At 34.1% G+C, this 21,046-nt stretch overlaps 1 long non-coding RNA gene across 2 annotated transcripts in view; it reads left to right on the forward strand.

The window, feature by feature from the left end:
• The first annotated feature begins 257 nt into the window (after positions 1-257).
• The window catches only part of LOC123839788 (uncharacterized), a 42,706-nt gene continuing 21,917 nt past the window's right edge, over positions 258-21,046 (forward strand). Inside the window, exon 1 of one of the 2 annotated variants that reach the window (XR_006789743.3) lies at positions 258-608. This is a non-coding gene — a long non-coding RNA (uncharacterized LOC123839788). The remainder of the gene's footprint in view (positions 609-21,046) is intronic. The other variant, XR_006789744.3, reaches the window with a different exon arrangement.

Raw genomic sequence — 21,046 nt, forward strand, 5'->3', positions numbered from 1 at the left:
AGGAACAGTTTTTGCCTGCTACTGGGCCTCGGTCGAGACTGAATGCTTAACCATGAGCCACCAAGTTACCATGAGAACTCACTTCACCACACAATATATGCTGCCACGTGGCTCATGGAATTCACTGGTTTCACCATGTTCCCCACCACCCTGAAGCAGCAACATTTCTTTTTTTTCCCTATGAATTTATGTTCTGCTGGCCCAGAATCTTAGAGGGAGGAATGCTTCTACCAAGAGACACAAAAATAATTCTGTTTAACTACAAGTTAAGACTGCCGCTCAGGCAGTTTGGATTTCTCATGCCTCTGAATCAGCAGGCAAAGAAGAAAGTTGCAGTACTGGCTGGGGTGAATGATTCTGAATACCAAGGGAAATTGGACTACTCCCCAGTGGAGGTAAAGGGAGAGAATGTTCAGAATACAAGAGATTCCTTAGGGATCTCTTAGTATTACCATGCCCTGCAATTAAGGTCAATGGAAAAGAACAACAACTCAATCCAGACACTACTACTAAAGGCACAGATTCTTCAGGAATGAAAGTTTGGGTCACCATACCAGGTAAAGAACCAAGACTTGCCGAGGTGCTTCTGAAGTCAATGGGAATGCAGAGTGAGTAGTGCAAGAAGGTGGTCGTCAATACCACCTGTGAGCATGTGACCACCAAAGATTAGATATATTTGTTTTCCTTGTCTCTTATTCCTTTATTATGTAACATGGGATACATAAGATGTATTGACTTCATATCATTGCATTAATTACTGTTAATTTTAATTTGCACTATTTAAATTAAGGGATATCAAATGGAAGAGTAAATATCACTCAAGGACTTTACCTTCTCTTCTGGGAAGGGATTATTGTACTTTTGGTTTATGCTGGATAGTTGTAACATGTTAGGCAGAATTATGACCTTGTTATTTTATTTATTTGGAGAAAAATATGGTTTAAGGAGATTCATATGAGTTCCAAGTTGACAAGGGGTTGACTTGTGAGAGTTAATTTTATTTGTCTATGTAACTAGGCCACAGTGTATCCAGATTAAACATTTCTGGGTGTGTCTGTGAGGGTATTTCCAGATGAGATTATCATTTGAATTGGTGGACTCCTAAAGTAAATTACCCTTCCCCATGTAGTGGGCATTATCCAATCCACTGAGGGCCTGAACAGGACAAAAAGTGGAGGATGGGAGGATTTACTCCCTCCCTGCCTGCCTACATGCTTGATTGAGCTAGGACATCAGCTTTCTCCTATCCTTGGACTGGACTGTTAGATTTGTTTCTCTGAAGAACCCTGATTAATACAAATATGCAAGAATATTATACTTTCAGTGCTAGCAAGATAATATAATTAAGTAAAAAAACTTTAAATATTACTGTGGTGCAATTCAAGGAAACTAAATAAAATCTCCTGCTTACAGTTATGTACCTGCCAAGCCCCTGCCTCCACCATCACCACTGACTTGCATGTTATCTCAAATTTAACAATTTCAGATCTTTTTCTTTGAATCTGTAGGTACATCTCTAGTATGGTTATTAAAATACAAATGTAGCAATCTGTGATACTTCTCTTATTAATTATCACCTTGGGAGTAATTAGAAAGGGCAGCAACTTCAGAGCAACTTAGAGATATGGGAGCAGAGGGGTTTGACAAAAATGCTGAATATGTGGACTGCAAACTTTGTCTCTATCAACATTTTACTGGAGAACTGACTCTAATTGTTAAAGCCTGCAAAGGCCATGTCACAAAATGATGAAGAGTGTCATTTCTAGAACCAAATTACCAAGGTTTGAAACTGGGCTAAAACAGTTTCTAGTTGTGTGAATTTGGCTATGTTATTTAGCATTTTTCTTACCGTGTCCTCATTTGTAAAATGTGGATGATACCTTACAGGGTTATTTTAAATATTAAATATATTAATAAGCAAGAATATATAACAGTGTGCAGCATATTTTAATTAAGAAGTGCTACCAAGTTTCAAAAAGTAGTGAATACAGTGGATATTTAATAATATGTATATGGCTTTAAGTTATATATTGCTTAGACTGAAGTCTGCCAAGAACATAAAACCTTTACATATATATTTATTTATTTGTAGTAGTACTTTATGCAAATGCATCCTTAGCAATATTTTTTCTGGCTAGTTTCACCTATGTTTATGTATAAATTTGAAACTTCTATGTACATAAAAAAATATGAATACTTACCAAATTGTGTTTAAGTGTGCCATTTTAAGATCTCACTATGATTTGAACTACACAGACTTGTATAAACATGGGCATATGTTCCCATCCTTTTGTGACATATTAAACATTTTTAATTTAAATTTAACAGTTTTCAATTAATTTAGCTCTTATATTTTCTTGAAGCTTTCATCTACTTAGAGATAAAACATGTACTCTACATATGTTTAATTATTTCAAATTCCAAGAAACACATAAATTTTATGACACCATAAAATGTACTTTTAATAGTTTTTATTATTTAATTATATAGTTCTGTATAACTGAGAAGAAATAAAACCAAAAAGTATAAAATAATTTTCTATTACTTCTCAACCATGAAACCATGTAGGTTTTAATTTTTCCTCTTCTTCATCCAAATGTCAAATCATAATTTAATAATAAAATTGTGATCTGCAATTACTGCAAGGCATTTCTGAGATTGGTGGTGGTATGTAGAGTATAACATTAATATTTTTTTATGAAGTTGCTATTCTATGTTGGTTACTGAGGTTTCTGGCTACTTTTTGTGTTTATAACAAAACTTTCTCTTCAATGAAATACCATAAGTAATTGTAATGGATACTTTATCATGTTCATTTATTTCATATTGGTTTGCTGAGGTTACTATGTTTATACTGTGTTTTATGCTTTGAGTACTTTTACCATACCTACTTTACCATATTGTTGTACTTATACATGCATTCCATATTTATCCCAGTTATTTTATGTATTCCATGACCAAATTTTCATATAAACTCACCTCAGAGTAAGAGTTTTTTTCTTTCTATAATCAGTATCTCTATATCTACTATGTAAGCCTCTGTTTTCCAAGGTCTTAAGCTAAGGTCGTCGGCTTAGGAAGTGGGGCCATATTGGGGTAGAGCCAAATGACTTGTGGCCAGTTAATCACTTAATCCTCACAACTAAGAAGCTATGAGGAAGACTAGCTAGGCACAAATTTTCCTATTTAGGATATAAGAAAATGGACACAAAGCAGTTTAATGATTTTTATATTTCATTCAGGACCCATGTGGATAATCCAGAATAAGCTTCTCTTTTCAATAACCTTAACTTAATCTCATCTTTGCCATGTACAATAATATTCACAAGTCCCAGGTTAGGATGTAGACATCTCTTTTTGAGGGCCATCATTTAGCCCACTACATAGGGTGACCCAATCAATCAGAAGAGATGTTACATAGGGGGAGAAAATCCAGTAATATGTTGTCTGTAAGAAATTCACTAAACAAAAAAGGATACAAAGCCCCCAAATAATTCAATATAGAAATTTTACTATCAAATGATATATAATTTAAGCTAAAAGTATCATGAGCAGTAATACTTTAAATACATATAAACAGAAAATAGATTCAGAAGTTACAACAATTTTAAATTGTTAATATATAACCCCCAGTTTTATAAATACACAACTAAAAAGTTGGAGAGGGAAAAGAACAAATAAACTATTACAGTTTTAAATTTACCTCTCAGAAAGAAATATGCCAATCACATAATAAAAGGAAATCTGTATATGAAATTATAATAATGTGATTAATATGCTTGAAACCAAAAAAACAAGACTAAAGAAGAGACTTTCTTAACTTGACCTAGTGTGTATATTAAAAGTTAATAACAAAGATGATTTTCTTTTTGTTTTTCCTTTTGTGGTAAGAGCATTTAACATAAAATCTACCCCTGTGACAAATTATTAATTATATACAACATAGTACTATTAATCATATTTTATAGTAGATCTCCAGAACTTATTTTTCTTGTGTAACTGAAATGTTGTATCCTTTGATTGACATCTCATCATTTTCCCCCTGCCCAGAACTTGGTAACTAGTTTCTAGTTGTGTGAATTATACTCTCTGCTTCTATGTGTTTGACACAAACATGATTCTTAATAGAAAATTGTTAGAAATATTTCTTTTTTTTTAAAGATTTTATTTATTTATCTGAGACAGAGAGAATGAGAGAGAGAGAGCACATGAGAGGGGGGAGGGTCAGAGGGAGAAGCAGACCCCCTGCCGAGCAGGGAGCCCGATGCGGGACTCGATCCAGGGACTCCAGGATCATGACCTGAGCTGAAGGCAGCCGCTTAACCAACTGAGCCACCCAGGCGCCCTAGAAATATTTCTTGTGGGACCTGAAACAAGATAAGAATTCTCACTATTGCCACTACTAATAAATAAAGGATTAAAATCTATAGCCAGCAAAATTATTTTTTTGAAATAAGATGTAACAGTTATAAGGATTGGTATAGAAAAGTCAAAATGTTATTTGTAGATGATATGATTATAAAATAAGATACAACAGTTATAAGGCTTGGTATAGAAAAGTGACAATGTTATTTGCAGATGATATGATTATCTATATAGAAAACTCAACAGGATCAAGAGACATTTATAGAGCTATGAGAAAATTTAGCAAATATCCTATTGTGCAAGACCAATTATGGAGCCATCTGTGTTTTTCTATACCATCAATAGTCAATTAAAATATAATAGAAAATGAGATATTATTCATAACATCAGAAAAAGAGATGATACAGATGGATAACTTTTCTTATCAAATACTATGGCAAAATGACAATGACATGCTTTAAGCAAAATGGTGAAATTGATTGGTGTAGGGCCTTATAAATAATATGAGTATAGTGGGCTGAATGGTGACTCTTCAAAATACATGTCATGACCTACTTTTTGGACCTATAATTATCACCTTATATGGTAAAATGGTGGCTATTCTTTTATATGGCAAAAAATGTGTTTAAGGATCTTGAAAGGTGGAGGTTATCTGGATTATCAAGGTGGGCCCTAAATGCCATCACAAGTGAGAGAAAGACAGAGGGAGATTTTACACACAGATACATAGAGAAGAAAGTGATGTAAAGGTGGATCAGAAAGAGATGTGGTCATGAGTCAAGGAAAGATAGATGTGGCCATGAACCAAGGAAAGACAATAACAACAATAAGTTAGAAGAGGAAGGAATGGGTAACCCCCAGAGCCTCTGAAAGGACTGTGGCCCTCTTGACACCCTGATACCTTTCATGTTACCCCGAGAAATAACTTGTGAGGTGAGCCCCAGCATCTTTGAAGAGCTTTGGTTATCTCTTTTCTGTAGGCCAGAAATTACAGTGTAGAACTGCTGCTAGTGAACAGTGATCCTTCTATGAAATGGGGATAACTGATGTCATGGTGTCAGAGAACAGGGGCCAGAACTCAATCACCAAAGACAAGGTGGATCTGGTTACCAAAATGGATCGCAAAGTCAAAGCGGTAACCAGAAGTGTTGAGAAAGAGATAGGGAGTCTATGAAATTGTTGATTAATGAAATGTAATGGAAGAGTTCTATATTGAGTAACTTGAATCACCAAAACAGAACCATGTTCCCTCAATCAGTTCCCAGACGTGAACCACTTTATAGACCCAGAACTTGAATGAAGGGTAGGCTGGCTTCCTTTGAGAAAGAGTCCAGAAATGTCAAAAATTTATACTGTTGATCTTTCTCCCAGACTTCTTAAAAGGAGCATATAGCCTTTTAGTGGGTTTACTACAAACTGGGGAAAAAGAAATATCCAGATTTTTTGAGGATTACTAGACATTGGCTCTGAAGTGACACTAATTCCAGGAGATCCATATGTCATTGTGGTTTATTACTCAGAGGAAAGATTTATGGAGGTCAAGTGATCAATGGAGTTTTAGCTCAGGTTCATCTTGCATTGGGCCCATTTTGTCCTCAAGACCATCCTGTGGTTATTTCCCCAGTTTCAGAATGTATAATTGGAATGGACTTACTTAGCAACTGCCAGAATTCCACACATTGTTTCCCGTACCCGTGGAGTGAGGACCACTGTGGTAGGAAAGGTGATGTGGGAATCACCAGAGCTGCCTCTATTTCGGATAAATAGTAAACCCAAACCAAATATCACATTTATATAATTATTTGAGAAAGTAATGGCACCATCAAGGACTTGAAAGATGCAGAGGTGCTGATACCCACTACATCCCTATTCAAATTACCTTATTTGTCCTGTGCAGAAAACAGATGGATCTTGTGGCATGACAGCAGAGTTTTATAAAATTAACCAAATGGGGACTGCAATTGCAGCTGCTATTCCAGATGTTACTTCATTGCTTCAACAAATTAACACATCCCTTGGTACCTAGTATGCAGCCATCGATCTGGCAAATATTTTTTTTTTTCCTTGAGGAGTGGTAGTAAAGATCACAAGAAGCAATTTGCTCTCAGCTCAGAAGGCCAGCAATACACCTCCATTGTCCTCCCTCAGGGTTATCTCCATCCCTGTGTGATAATTTAGTCTGTAGGGAGCTTGATTGCTTTTTCCTTTCACAAGATATTATACCAGTCTACTATATTGATGATGTTATGCTTATTAGATATAATAAGCAAGAAGTAACTACTACTCTAGGCTTATTGTTACAACATTTGCATGTTGAAAGGTGAGAAATATATTCCACAAAAATTCAGGGGACTTTCACCTTAGTAAAATTTCCAGGAGGCCTGTGGTGTGGGGCATTTTGAGACATTTCTTCTAAGGCGAAGGATAAGTTGTTGCATCTGTTCCCCTCCTATAAGAAAAAAAGAGGCAGTGCCTAGTGGGCCTCTTTGGATTTTTGTGGAACTATATCCCTCACTTGGGTGTTATATTCTGAGCCAGCTAGCAAGTAACCTGAAAGTCTGCTAGTTTTGTTTGGGGCCCAGCATAAGAGAAGGTTGTGCAACAGGCCCAGCCTCCATGCAAGATGCTCTGCCATTTGAGCTCCAAGAGTCAGCAGACATTGAAGATTAGATTACTACCACATTTATAAAGAAGTTTTCATTCCCACTAATAAAATAACGCAAATAAGAAGGCGATAAGATACCACTTTATGGACATCAACTTGGCAAAAAAAGAGAAATTCAGATAACATCAAGTTTTGATAAGGATGGGGGAAAAGACCTGTAAATATCTTGCTGTTAAGAGTGAAGCCTAGTAGCCACTCTGGAAAACAGTGTGGAGGTTCCTCAAAAAGTTGAAAATAGAGCTACCCTATGACCCAGCAATTGAACTACGGGTATTTACCCCAAAGATACAAATGTAGTGATCTGAAGGGGTACATGCACCCCAATGTTTATAGCAGCAATGTCCACAATAGCCAAACTATGGAAAGAGCCAAGATGTCCATTGACAGATGAATGGATAAAGAAGATGTGGTACACACACACACACACACACACACAATGGAATATTATGCAGCCATCAAAAAACCCCCTGAAATCTTGCCATTTGCGACAATGTGGATGGAACTAGAGGGCATTATGCTAAGCGAAATAAGTCAATCAGAGAAAGACATGTATCATATGATCTCACTGATATGAGGAATTCTTAATCTCAGGAAACAAACGGAGGGCTGCTGGAGTGGAGGGGGTGGGAGGGATGGGGTAGCTGGGTGATAGACATTGGGGAGGGTATGTGCTATGGTGAGCACTGTGAATTGTGTAAGACTGTTGAATCACAGACCTGTACCTCTGAAACAAATAATACATTATATGTTTAAAAAAAAAAAAAAAGAAGATAGTAGGAAGGGAAAAATTAAGGGGGGGGAATCAGAGGGGGAGACGAACCATGAGAGATTATGGACTCTGAGAAACATACTGAGGGTTCTAGAGGGGAGGGGGGTGGGGGGATAGGTTAGCCTGGTGATGGGTATTAAAGACAGCACGTATTGAATGGAGCACTGGGTGTTATATGCAAGCAATGAATCATGGAACACTACATCAAAAACTAATAATGTAATGTATGGCGATTAACATAACATAATAAAATAAAATTAAAAAAGAGAGTGAAGCATAGTTAGACAATTATCCATCCTAGAGAGAATTGTGTGAGTAATTATTCAAATTAAGTATATCTATAGCCTATGACTACCCTATTATATGTATCTGTCCTAAAAACTATTTGTATATGGTCTACAAAAAATACATTTCTACATTTATTGCATCACTCTTTCAGGTGGAAGAGGTTGGAAACAACCCAGCTCCCTATTACTAAAGGAACTGGAGAAGCAAACGTAAAGGATGAAGTGCTAAAAGCATGAACTCAAGGTACTCTCAGAAGTACCAATAGATCTTATAGAACATATTGTTGAGAGTATTGGATAAAAAAAAAAATGAGCTTCATAGCAAGATATCGTTTCTGTAGATCAAAAATACATACAAAGGAACATGATATATTTTAGAGGTGTGTAGATCTAAGGACATACAACAAATACATTCAAAAGGGTATCTGTGTAAGGGAGAGAGATAGGATTGGGGAGTCTGGATGGAGGGGAAATAAGAAAAATTAAAATAAAGTAAATGATAATAGATAACTGATTATAGTGTGCAATAATCTGAAGAATTGATCAACCTAAGTGCATATATCTGAGCACGAGTAGATGAGGGAAAGATAGAAAGCAAGAGATATAAACTACTGTTAGGAATTTTTAAATTGATAGCATATTTATATATTTAGTAATATATATTAAGATTTTTAAAAAATGTATATCATTTACCCAGCAATATATTTAGAGCCATTTATCATGAGAGAATAAGCTCTGACCAAAGCTTGTGTTACATTCATCAACACACTATTCAGAAAAGTGGAAAGATTAAGAAACCTAAACATACATCAATATGGGATTAGTTAATTGTTGGTTAAATAAAATATAAAAGACTTCTTAAAAGCAAAGCTTACAAATTACATTGTGGAGATACTGACACAGGGGAAAAAACATGGATTTTATTTTTATGTTAAAAATCAGATTACAAATTGGAATATGTAGAATATATACACATGTATGTAACATACATAGAGAATGACTGAATGAATATATAGAAATAAAACTCTGATAGTTATTTTCTCTTAGTTATGAAATTAAGCAACATGTATTAATGGTTCAATAAAAGAAAAGACAACTATTCTATGAAAGAAAAAGGACAACTCTTTGATATATATCTCTCATCAAAATCCACTAATTACTTTAAGATATAGTAAGTCTGGTTATCTAAATACTTTTATAACAAAGATTTAATTTTATTTCTTCCAAAATTATTGTCATTACTGTACACTTCAGACATGCATCCTTTTAGTAGTTTATTAAATATTTACCACACTGTCTCTTACCTAATGTGGATGATAAGGGAAAAATGTATCTCTGCCCTAGAGAAGCCCATGATAGAGATATAACATATTTGTAAATAGATAAATTATACAATGCTAATGCAAAGACTCAGTGTAGAAACATGGCCCAAGAGTTTTTTAATACTACAGACATGTTATTATGTCCTATGTGCCCTCACCTGTGAGGCAAAATAGTATGGAAATAGAATAATCTGAGGAAGATTAAGGCGGAATCTGAGATAAACTAACCTAGTTGTTGGATTGACTGGTTTCTTTGAGAATGGTCTTCCTTCCAGATCACAGTGTCCAAAGGTATCATTTACTGAGAAATATATAAAAGTATATAAGTCTTAAATATAGCTACAGTAGTCATCTGTTGAAAGGTTTTATAAAATGTGTTTTGGTAGAAGTAATACCCAACTAGTTCTTGAAGGTCTTGGAAAATTTTGTGCTCTCGAATGAGAGAGCTTGAAAAGCAAAACGAGGTCTAAGGACCGCATACAAATGGGCTACAGAGTACAAATGAGAGGTCAAGAAAATCCCTCTTTGGGGATCTGAGCACAGAGTGCACTGAGTACAAAAGCCTGAGGCAGCTAGGCCCGCTCAGGGACATCAGATACCAGGCGTGTAGCAAAGGTTTGTGTTGACATTTGCTTCATGATGAATAAGTTGTCAATTCAGATGTTATTAATACAAATCAAAGGGCAACAATGAACGTTCTAAGAAAGGTGATTTCTCAAATGATGCCCTACTGTATACCACATTTTGAAAAAGCCCCAAATGTACTAGAACCAACGAATGATGCAATCAAAGAACAGAAAACTAATATGCTATTTCATTTTTTCAAAAGGTTGACAGTAGGAAAGAATCCCTTAACAAAGAGACTCTTCTAAAGGGAACATGTGTAAGTGTGATTCAAACAAAAGGGAAGGTGTTTTTGCATTTTCTAAGTATAAGAGCCTGGCAGTTGATTTGGGCTGTTTTTTATGACTATTTAAGTGGAGGCAATATTTTGTTTTTTGTGGAGTATATTGTTTTTTGCTAACAGTCATATTGATGTAGTACTGAAAAACTAAGGTCTATCCGTCTATCTCCAAATACAGTTCTAGGCATAATCATTCAAGTCCCCATAAAACTAACCTCCTTCATTGAAATTCACTTCACTGAATTTAACCCTAAAGGTGTTATCAAATTAAAATATACTGACAAGTATATAAATGTTATATTAATTTATTCTAATATGTGGTGTTCTGTGGGATTTCTAAACTTTTCATCTGAATAGCTTTTTTAAAATAAAATCTTTCAGCATTTCAAGATTATTTATATAGTTTATAATGTACATAATGCATCCTCAAAATATATTGACTCTTGAAATAGTATAAGATCCATGTATTGCATTTATGTCAGTTTACAGTTCACACTCAAGTATGTTGATTTCAGAGGTTTTTCTGGGGGGCACTTAATTTAAAGTTACAACATTGGTCTTCCAAATCTGACATTTGTATGATTGGTGGATAGCACTGCAATTTTATTGACCTTTATCTTGTTTTTGTGCTCACTGGCTCGTCAGATGCCATTCTGTCAAAATAGCGTTAACAATTTTCTTCCTTCTCTGTCAATTAGTGTATCTTTCACAAGAGCATTGCTGATCATTCATGAATAGTTCTTAGCTTGGCTGTAGCCTTCAACTCTCTATAACCTTTATAGCCTTTGGGGAGCTATTTGTCTTTGCATTTCCTAATCTTGTGGATTTATATATCAGTAGGCCCAAGGGCTACTTCTCAGCCCCAAGATGGCAACATATACTCTCATTTCTTTGCCAAAGCTGCCTTTTACTCTCCTTTTAAAGCAACCATTACTTTCTATATTCTTTGAGGATCCTTTTTTCAAGACTGGCTCAATTTTTCTTGCTGGCTCTAAAGAAAACCTAGTATTAACCTACTACTAAGTCCTGTTAGTATAAATTCTGATCACTGTGAAGAAGTGCTCAGGGAATGACACATTTATTTTTAAATGGAATGTTACAAATATTCTGGATTACTGAGAATCTCAGCCACTAGTGTCTACTTTCTGATTTCTATTTCATTTAAGAAGATTTTAATTTCAGAGAATTTTGCTTAGAAATATGACTTTTGCTTTCTGTATTTAAATATGAATATAGTGTTTGCATTTTTCTCAGATCCTTTCTCTACCCTCACCTTGAACTAAGATTTGTTTATCAACTTTTTCTATTTATCTCCTTTTTCTATGAAGGTCCTTTTACTCAACAATTGCATGGTCCTCCCAAAACAAACAAATCATTCCAGGACAGTGACGGTTTTCTAGGTTCTAATAAAGGATCTTAAGATGAGGTTATCTCATGTTTTTGGCCCTTTGCCTTGCTTATGGCAGTCTTTCATGTCTCTTTCATGAAACTATAAGCTATGTGACAGCAGAGACTATGTCTCAATTAGTGTTGAATAACCTGGTCTATGACATAGCACAGACTATATATATATATATAATGCATATGTGCATAAATACATATATAGATTTTATATACGTTTATTAAGCAATGGGAAGATTGAATGAATGTACTGTCCATTTTGTTGGCCAACAAAAATCCTATTAGTGCTTTTAATAAATTTATTGCATCCTTCTAATTTTGCATGCTTTAAATCTAAAGGAAACTCACCTTATAAAATGAATTTGAATAACATTTATTTTTAACACATTGTTTAATCATAATAAAGAAAAATGAAGTCACAGACAGGTTGAATTCTTATTTCATTAGCATCCACCAAAATTGAGTATTATTCAAATATAACATTCTTACTAATTTTCTGAAACTGAAATGGATAATGAAAAGATATCTTCACCTGTTATTAATGTTCCAGTTACTGAAGTGTAAAATTTTAATGAAAGTCTTCTTAGGAAACTTTATATAAAAAAAATTGGTATACTCAATGGAAAATGTGTGAAACATATTTAATGTGTTAAGTAGTTAAAGCCAGTCTATTGTCAATAACATGCTTTTTTAAAAAAAATTTCAAAGTACATTATGTACAATTGAAAGGTTTCAATTTCATATCTGTGTGAGGAATTCTAAATTGTTTATCATACTTTTAACATAAAATTACTTTGTAAACTCCATTAAATAGAAACCTTTACATATTCATGTTCTCTATACTCTACATTTTTACATAAATATTCGTCCTCTAACTAAGGCCATTATTATCAGAAAACTTCTAATAAAACCTTCAACGTAATTCAGTTATCCATCCCCAGTAGTCATGCCAACAGCAGTTTGTAGGCACAGACTCTTCCTTCTTTCCTCCACCCCTTCCTCCTTTCCTTCTTTGCATCCTTCCTTCCTTCTTTCCTTATTTATTGAGGCTCAATCTACTTGGGTCTAGGAACTGGGTAGAATTAGGGATACAGTATTATGCAAAACTGATATGGTCACTATCCCTCATGAATGTTCCAGTTTAGAAAGGAAAACATTATGTTAATTAAAAAGCCATACAAAATTTTGGAATAATTAACTGTGGTAAATATTATGAGTAGGGAGATTCATGGAGCAATCAGAGGACATACGGGTGCCTGGGTTGCTCAGTTGTTTAAGCATCTGCCTTTGGCTCAGGTCATGATCTCAGGGTCCTAGGATTGAGCTCCATGTTGGGCTCCCTGCTCAGTGGGGAGCCTGCTTCTCCCTTTCCCTCTGCCACTCCCCCCTGCTTGTGCTCTCTTGATCACCCTCTCTGTCAAATAAATAAATGATTAAATAAATAAATAAATAAATAAATAAATAAAATCTTAAAAAAAAATCAGACGACATAATAGATTTGACCTAGATAGAAGATTGGAGAACGTTCTCCAGGAGAACTGAAAATAGAGCTGAGATGTAAAGAAGGACTACAAGTTAATTAGGTGAAGGGAGAGGGAAGAGCACTCCATGAGCAGAAAGCAAAGGTGAAAAAGCAAAGTGGCAGCAGAGCGATGTTCCATGGAGTTGAAAAAGGTCAAGATGACTGAGTCAAAGAGAATAAAGGGAGTATGGTATAAAATAAAGCAGAAGAGAAAGGCAGGGTCAGCCCATTTGTGAAACTTTCTAGTGCATGCATGTTTAGTATGTTGCACCTAATCCTCAATAATTGGAGAGAAATTGAATGGCTTTAAGCAAGAGAGTGAGGGACACACACTCGGCTACTAGGTCAAAGGGTGACTTTTGTGTAAATCAGACAAAAGGGCCCTTTCTCCAAGACACTTTAATGACATTTGTTGGAAAATTGTCAAATACTTATATAAACAAGACTACTAAATGAAGGATGCTCCCTAAAGTTGTTCAAAACACAACCTGCACAACTATAATCAGCAGCTCTAAATGACTGGAGAAGACTGTGTGAAAACAGCATTGTATCTAACAGAGACGAGTACAGTAGCTGAGGCTAGAATAGAAGCAATCAAGCAATGGGGAGGCTATTTTGATAGTGCATGAACAAGAGTAGCAGGTATGGATATAATATTAGCGATGGAAGAAAATGAATTCAACATACAATTAGAAGATAAAATTAGCAGGACAACATTGCATACAGATATAGGAAAAAGAAGGAAAAGTTGTCAAGGACAACCACTTGCTTTCTGGCTCATGTAAGAGCACCTGCCATTCATTGTGACAGGACACACTAGAAGAGAAATGGCTCTGGGGGAGAAATGAGGACGATCATTATTCAGTTCTTGACTTACTGGTTTGGGGAGATTTGGGAACATTAACGTGATGAGACCAAGAAGACAGTGGAAATATAAAGCTGGAGCTCTGGGAAGAAATCTCAGCTGAAGATAAAATTGCAAATCTTTGACCTTTATGTGAAAACCATAGTTGTGTGTTTGGAAGAGACTGTCTTGTTAGAGAGTCAGGTTTGATAAGGGTTCAGGGTGTAATACTTAGAGTTTGTGGGGAAGACAGTCATTCTTTGAATGTGACAGCAAATAACCATAATAAAAGGGGAAGTATTACCGAGTCCAAAGAAATAATGAGTTTCAAGAAGGAAGGAGTGGTCAACTGTGTTCAATTCTACTGAGACATCACAAAATGGAAAGTTTAGAAAAGCTTTCTTTGTTAACTTTTTCCAGGACTGTTAATTAAAGTGAGGGAAGTGAATTGGTCTAGTTTGGAGTAACCCACTGAGTGTGGATGTAAGAAACAGAGGCGACAAGTAAAGACCATTCTTGAGAAATGTGGTTAAAAAGATATAGATAGGGCGCCTGGGTGGCTCAGATGGTTGAGCATCTGCCTTCGGATCAGGTCATGATCCCAGGGTCCTGGGATCGAGTCCTGCATCGGGCTCCCTGCTCAGTGGGGAGCCTGCTTCTCCCTCTGCCTCTCTCTGTCTCTTATGAATAAATAAATAAAATCTTAAAAAAAAGATATAGATAGAAATCAAGGAGGTATAAGAAAGAGTATAACAATAGTTAGTGCCTGTTTATGTCATTTGCTTATTTTTGCTGTTATTTGCATTTAATGTGAGATTTTCCAGCATATTTAAAAGAATATTTCACAACTGTTTTCAACCTTCCTGAGCCTTGTATTAAATATCTTATATATTGGATTATACTACACTTGTTTTAGGAGGGCAGATATACTAAGGTTATTAAAATCAGAAAGAAATATCAAACAAGTGGGATTGCATCTTGACTTTGAAAAATTGTTAGAATGTCAGGAGCTGGAGGAGAAAAGGCAAAGTTTTTGATAGAATATTTGGGGAATCATAGATGACTGCTCTAGTAGCAGTTTCTTTTTCTGCAGTCACGAGATACAAGGTTAGAAAAATAAAATAAACTTCACCAGTTCAAAGTTTTAAATGCCAAGCTAAAAGATCTATGGAGGAGTAAAGAGGAGAATGAGGCTAGAACATGAAAGGTGGGGTGATGAAGAGATTCCTGTAGTCCACACTGCTGTCAAAATCATCATAATGAACCCTCACAATCTTGGTGTAATTCTCAGTGATGCAAATGATTTAGAAGCTGCCAGATCTCCATTCATCTGATGGTGTCACTGCTCTTGTAAATGTCAATAAATACTTTTGTGAAGCTCTTGCAGCTTCTCCTTGCCCTTCTCCTGTGCTTGAGATGCAGCCAAAATTATTCAAACAACTCTTGAAAATTTAAACCTGTACAGGAATTATCTTAGGCTGAAGCATGCTGTACTTGGGGATTTAGTGACTCCTACACATTATTCTACAAATTTAAATTTAAAAAGAAAAATTTAAATGTATCAGTTTTCTTTACATATGTCTTAAAGCATCATATGCTCCTTATGGAAAAAATTTTAAATAATAATATTTTAAAGGATCAAAAATTAAAACCTATATTTCTTCCATTCAAGATAATCATAGTTGAAAACATATATGGGAAGATCTACTTTTTATTCTCTAGGCAATTGTATTTATAATGCTTAGATATGAATAAATTTAAAAAATTGCATCCTAAAATTTTTATAGACATAATGAAATACATATTCCTCTTTCAGCAATTATTGTCTCCCCTCCTCTCCTGATATAAGCATGGTTAATATTTTGGTGATTATAATAGAATTTTCAGGGAAAAATTATAAACATTATAAAACATAATGATTAAGAATTGGTTGTGGTATAAGAACTTTGTTTCTACTTATTAATGTTCCTCTTACTAAGTAGTCTAAGAAATATTTCTTTAACACTCAATGACTAATTTTCTTTTTTTTTTATTTTTTTAATTAACATATCATGTATTATTTGTTTCGGGGTACAGGTCTGTGATTCATCAGTCTTACACAATACACAGTGCTCACCATAGTACAAACCCTCCCCATTGTCCATCACCCAGCCACCCCATCCCTCCCACCCACCTCCATCTCTGAGCTGGACGACTAATTTTCAATATAGTACTCGTTCAGCTGTGAAGAGGGCTTGGAAATGTGTCAGTTATTACAAAGAATAATTTATTATCTTCTCATTAATGGTATAATTTCATTATCTTTGATTTTAACCTTTTGTATGAAAGAAACATCTCCCTTTAATCTATTGCTTACTAGTTAAGTATGGTGCTTTCAGTGTATACATTTGACAAATCTAATTCTCTGAATTGTTTATACATGTTACCCATCCATTTTTATTTTGAGGAGTTTGTCTTCTCCATATTCAACAAAATTCATAGCCTTTGAAAATTAATCCTTTGTCATATATATTCCTATTGCTTATTGAATATTATTTGCATAATATTATATATAACACTGACTTACAAATGTTTCAATAATGAAATTAAAATATATATAACTTAAGTATGTATATGTGTATGCATATGTATATACATACATATGTATGCATGTGTATATATATACATATATATGTAGTATGTGTGTGTATAATTTCTTTTCTTGAGCATAGAAAGTTCTTCCCACTGACAGATCATATTAATCTCATGTGACTGGTTGATTGATTGATTCATTTCATATTTAACTCTCAGACCCATTCAGAATTTCTTTTAGTATGTTATAAATAGGTATCCAACTTCATTAGTTTTCATTTAGGTGAGTTATTAGTCCAGGAACTTTTCACTGAAAATCTGCCAGAAATTTAAAAGTTTCCTTTATCCATTACATACATGAATATATTATGGTCTATTTCTTCTTCTTATTATTTTTTTCCTTGTAGATCATACTTGAATTATTATGTCTTTCTATTATATTTTACTCTCTGGCAAGCCTCTTGATGATACTCTCTTTTTGTTTGATTATTTGATATAAATTCTTGTTCATTTATTTTTCACATTAACCTCAGAATCATTTGTCAATTTTGGGGTGAAAATATCCCATGGTGAGCTTGAATTGATTTTGTCTTGATTTATTAAAAAACTTGGGAAGAATTGAACTCTTTATAAAAAAATGTGTTTGCTCAATTAGGGACATGCTGATTCTTTCCATTTATTTATATTTTTAAAAAACTTTCCCTAGCTAAAGGTTCTTTATTAATTTATTACTGTGTTACTAATTAGCTCTTTTTTTATTAATCAAGAGTAAATATTCAGTTTGTCCAATTTTATTTGGGTTTATTCATTTACTTACATGTTTTCTGAGGGCCAATTATAGGCCAAGTCCTCAGCAGGTACCCGAATTTACTAAAATTTAATTCAGAATTAGTTCCTGCCTTCATGGAACTTACCGACATTTGGTGAGACAGCAAAAATAGGGTAAGAAATCAAATCTAGAAATAAATTACTCCAAATTTAAAGTATTGCAAAGAAATCAAATAATATGCTGCAATAATGATTTTGGCAGAAGGTGAAGAAGAGTAAGCAGAAAGAGTACTTTAATATGATGCTCTGGAAGTCATTGTTAGATAGCACATTTATAGCTGAGACCTACAGAATGATGTAATAACAATCACAACAACAAAAACAGCCAGGACAAGAACTGAAGATAATCATTTGAGAGATATTATGCCAAAACCCCCCAGTTGGGGAAAGACTTAAGAGCGCACTCTAGGAAGTGAAAGCTCAGTGAAGTTGGGGTGTTAGGCACCAGACCAGAAGAAGAGGAGCTGAGTTAGGCCAGGCAAGTGGGTCTAATCTTACATAGCCCTTAGCTAATAAAATTAGGTATTATTTTATAAAATATGGAAAGCCATTTGCCTCTTATTTCTCTGACTCTTCACAGCCAATCATTCAGAGAATCAAATTAGTTTTATCTTCAAAATATATCCAGTACCCAACCACAACTTATGACCTGTACAGCTGCCATCTTATTCCCAGACACCATGACTTCAACTGATTCCGCACTGTTCCACGTGCAACAACCTTTGCACTCCTGGTATCCTCCACACAGCAGCCATTAGGCATCTTCCTAATGGTAGGAGTTCTTCAAGCTCCCCTAGTCTCCCCACTGTGCTGGCCTCAAAATCTGCCGATAAATAAGATTGGTGAAGTTTGCTTTTTTTTGTTCTCCACTAAAATTAGGATTTTGAACATATCATAAAGTTAACTTTTTTTTCAATGCTCTCAAACTATATATATATGGATAGATATTATGTGTTCCTTAATAGTTAGATATAACTAAAAAGTAAGTCAAGAAGTTTGAGAGTTTATTTGATGAAAATATATTAAAATATTTTGAATTTTCTCTGGGCTATTAATCTATTTGGTGATACATATTGTTCAATAACTTGGTGATTTATAATTAATTGTTCACTATTGAATTCTAGTTTTATTACAATGCAGCTCAAGGAATGTGGCCTTTATCTATTGTTTTTATATTAATTTGGAGTATCATTGCAGTCTTATTTATTGATTTTATTGTGGAAAATTGTATCCTCTATTCATACACAAAAGTTTTTATAAATAATTTTACATAACTGTGTGTCATTTTATATATGTTACTTTATATATCCATCAACACCAGAAAGTTTAATGAATTATATTATTCTAAGATATATTCTTATGAATTTTAGATTATTTTTTCTTTCAAAGACAGAACAATTTATTAAAGTCTTCCTAAATAATTGTTTATGTTTGTCTTTTCTTGTACTCATTACATACTTTGCCTTATTTAATACCATGCTTTGTTACTTGAGGCAAAGAGCTACACGGCTCTTACATAAACACTGGGGCTATAAACTAAGCATTTTGTGTCATGTGTTTTATTTTTTATTTTATTTTATTTTATTTTATTTATTTTTATTTTTTTAGACATGCTCTTTTAGGTATCTTGAAACCTCACAAGATTTTGTGTTCTAAACCTCTCTCTGAGGGAATTTTTACTTTTTATCATAGAGTATAAATCCAATTGTATAAACACTAATTTCGTTGTGTGACTACCATCCTTTCCTGGTTTCCACCATTACAGTAAGCTTCATCTAATTTTTATCCTGAAGTTCACATTTAATGAGTGTTTTTTACTATAATATAGAAAAGGAGATTGTTGATGTACTATTGTCATTCCCTATTTTCCTCTCCATCCATGCAATCTGGTTTTCACAGTCATAATTTTGATTCAATAACATAACATCAAGTGTTTTAAAATGAACCTAAATTATGAATAAGAAAATCAGAGAAGATAAAGAGGGACCTATCAGTGGTAATCAGCCTTCCAGAGAGCACTATTCATTGTTTGCCATTTTTCTTTTTCTCTGTGTCTGTTGTCTCTTATTACAAAGCATATTTTATCATGCAAAATTTTAAAAAAGCGATTTAGTAGCCAGTCAAACCAATTTATTATTCATCTTTAATTTAATAAGACACTCTAAATTCAGAAAAGTCTAATATTCTGAAAATTGGTTTAGGCTTTTTCCCCCCGCTTTCATCATAACAATTACATCAACATAACAATTAGATGTTTCAACACGCAGTAGCTGAATTACTGACTCCCATTAAAGTCAGTTTATGACCCTCTTGAGTGAGGCCTCTTTGTTGCAAACTGTTGTGAGGCACAATTTGAGACTTAGCATTTTCTGTTTCAATCGTACTCCATATCCCCTTAGGTAATTCTATCTGTGCTACTCACACAAATCAAGATAATTCTGTGATATGGGTTTTATATTATAGTTTCTTATGTACTTATTACTTGGAGGCTGATGCTTCTGAAACTTTTTTTTTTTTTTTCACTGCAATGTAAACTGAGAGCTTGCCCTGAGGGGTTCTTTCTCTGAGGAGCAATGGCTAGAGGCTGTATTTTATTTTTGTAGCCTCAGAACTGCATTTGTAAATTGATTAAACTGAAATGCATATGTGTTATAACTAGGAAGGAAAAACAGGTTCCTAATGGACTTGCTAGAATAGTTTTGGACTTTTATTTGTAGAGTTTCAGTTAATATATATATAATAATTGTTGTATCAATTAGGATATCTTAAAAACAAAGTCAAATAAATTATGTTCCAATGTTAAAATCAGGCAACAGCTTTTAGGGAGATTAACCAAAGTATATTTTTTTAGGACTCTTCACTTTCTTCACTTAAACCTGAAACAGGGATATTAACATTTTTGTTAACTAAGGGCTTCCCTGTATTTGAACTGTTATTTTAGAATGTAGTGGATAAACTGACCACAAATATTTAAGGATTTTCTTGTGCTCTGCACATGGTTTATACTCCCCACCTACATTATTAGTTATCACTCAAGTGTATTTCAGAAAATGCAAGCAAGCAAATACAAATAAAAAAGAGTATATAAGTTATATCATATCTTCTCTAAGAAATGTAGGGAACATACAAATAATCAAAGAAACTGGAATTCAAGCATATATCATTATGCAATTGAGAGAATAGAAAAATAAGATAAACTGGCAGAAGTAAATAAAAATTATTTAAATTAATGAGAACTGTAGGGTAAAATGTTTATCTCTGGCACAAGAGCAGAATAGAATGAACATTATCAGCCACTAACAGAGGTTTGAGTTAGTTGTGGTGAGAATGAGAAGAGTTGGAGGTATAAGAGAAAGAATAGGAAAAGAAATAGGAATCAGAAGCCCGGAGAGAAATACCGTACGAAGAGGTTCTATAACCGACCAAAGCATACATTTAACAAGTTACATTAATAGGAATTAATTAGTAATTTGAGAAGCTTGGTGTGAAAAGTCAGTCTATGCATGGGGACATTTGGAAGCAAGCACTTTCTAAAGTCAATATTCAAACTGAATGAGGATCCAAAAAT

Source organism: Mirounga angustirostris, unplaced genomic scaffold, assembly GCF_029215605.1.
Source record: "Mirounga angustirostris isolate CCGP_5_RB_7025 unplaced genomic scaffold, mMirAng1.0.hap1 SCAF_3, whole genome shotgun sequence".
Classification (NCBI taxonomy): domain Eukaryota; kingdom Metazoa; phylum Chordata; class Mammalia; order Carnivora; family Phocidae; genus Mirounga; species Mirounga angustirostris.